This window comes from Charadrius vociferus, unplaced genomic scaffold, assembly GCF_000708025.1.
Source record: "Charadrius vociferus isolate BGI_N301 unplaced genomic scaffold, ASM70802v2 scaffold103, whole genome shotgun sequence".
NCBI classification, from domain to species: domain Eukaryota; kingdom Metazoa; phylum Chordata; class Aves; order Charadriiformes; family Charadriidae; genus Charadrius; species Charadrius vociferus.
The window spans coordinates 4,634,734-4,636,942 of NW_009648061.1; positions in this window are offsets into that span (position 1 = coordinate 4,634,734).

Below are 2,209 nucleotides of genomic sequence, written 5' to 3' on the forward strand. Positions count from 1 at the left end.
GTCACAAATGACGGAGGCTCAAGATGTACAAGCCATCAGGGAACAAAACAATGAAATAAGTGACAAATAAATGCTTTAAACTAGATGATGATTACTCAAGTTGTTTTCGAAAAAAAGTTGGAAAAAAGATCCTTTCTTAATATTTGCGTTCCTCATTTTAACTTCAGAAAGGCTGCCGGAGTTCCTTCAGCAGACTGACTAAACATGTTAGGTAAACCAACTGAACTACAAGCCATCAGGGAACAAAACAATGAAATAAGTGACAAATAAATGCTTTAAACTAGATGATGATTACTCAAGTTGTTTTCGAAAAAAAGTTGGAAAAAAGATCCTTTCTTAATATTTGCGTTCCTCATTTTAACTTCAGAAAGGCTGCCGGAGTTCCTTCAGCAGACTGACTAAACATGTTAGGTAAACCAACTGAACAGTTTATTTTCATTCCATACGTGTGCACCTACTTAAAACAAACTCAGCAGAGCAAACATAAATCCTAATGAAAACAAAGTACAAGTATGGAAAATTCTAATTCAGTCTTTAATTTTGTTGGATCTACAACAGCTGTAGTGCAGCTACCACAGAAACTAATTTACTTTCATTTTCTGAGCTGAATTTCTTTTTCAGTCTCAGTTTTACCTTAAAAAATATGGCTGGGATTTCTTATTCTGAATGTAGATATTGTCACTAAAGTACCTCCAAATTCTTTTAATTCCCCAGGCACTGGAACAGCTGTTTACAGAACAGTCTGTTGTCATCCTCCAAAGATCTCATGAGACAGGCAGGAAAATTTGGTTTGTTTTCACAGTGGGAAAAAAGGCATGGTTGTGAAGTGTGGAAGAATATACTCGATAATCTAGGCAGTTGCTTCTCAGAACAATATGACTTTGTTTGGAGTTAAGTGTTTCAAAAGAGAATAAGAAAAGTGGTATGTTTACTTGTGGATGGTATGTTTTGCCCTTGTTTCCTTCGCAAGGTTTGTGGAGGGAAAACTCTCCTCTTTCCAAATTGGAAGGATGTCTTAGAGACAAGGGTGTTCACTGAGCATCAGGCACATCTGGGACATGTTCCTTTCTGTGGTGCAGATTGATTGCTTGAGTTTACATAAGGCATCCAGACCAGACTTGAAAAAAAACTAATGTCAAAATGCAATATAGAGGCATCACTGACATTCATAAGGTCCTTGCAGAGTTGTAAGCATAGAGAGACATGGCACTGTTTAGTTTTGCCTGTGCATAGGTGATATTCTCAAACCACGACTGGTGTATTGAAAGCATACCTAACTTACAAAAATGAGCATCTGCAGAACAAGACTTTCTGGGATGGCTGTGTGCTTTTTTTTTTAATGCAATAAACCAATGTCTAGAGTATCATTCTGGGCTTAGATCATCGCCGTGCCTTATTAAAAGTAAAAAGTTGACCCCTATCTCCCACATCTTAAGAGACAAACACCAGGACATTTGGTGCTGCAGTCTGTTGCTCACAGTCACTTTTGGAAGCTATTTTGTTTGGGATTTTTTCCTAAATAATTAAAACATTCATTATGCCTGAGAATGAAGCAAGAACCCAAGAAGCTGACTCTCTAAGCCAACTAGCAGAAAAGAGAATTTAAACGAAAGCCCCACCTTTCTCCACGTACTTTCCAGTTGGCAGTGTTATACACCTTCACAGAATTACAGGACCACTGAGGTTGGAAAGGCCCTCTGGAGTCTATAAGACAGAAGTTCTCTGAAGCTATAGATTTTACTCTTAGGCTATACCTAAACTGCAGGACATAGTAACACTTCCCAGCTCCCAGATATTCTTGGCCAATCTAGTCGCATCCTGATTCTATGTCAAGGTAAGATTTATGTATGCACTTTTTTCCTTCCTCTCTTCCCCTCCCCTGCTGTCATTTACATGGGAAGGAACCCTTGATATACAGGCTGACAGGACCCTGGGTCCCCATTTGTGAAGTGGGGATAGTACAACATTACCAAACAGTACCACTTAATGAGTTTTCCAAGGATTTAAACCTCTTGAGGGTCTCGGAGAGCAACGACTTCTGCTTAATTCATTTCTTCCACTTCCTAGTAAATACTAGAGAACAAACATAATTTAATCTCTTTGAGTCTCCTCTGTTTCATAACATGGAGTTTTCTGTAGGTCTGGCTCTTATGTCATCTGCTTTCCATCTCATCTCCAAACCCCGGTGCCACTGTGTGTACATTCAGCA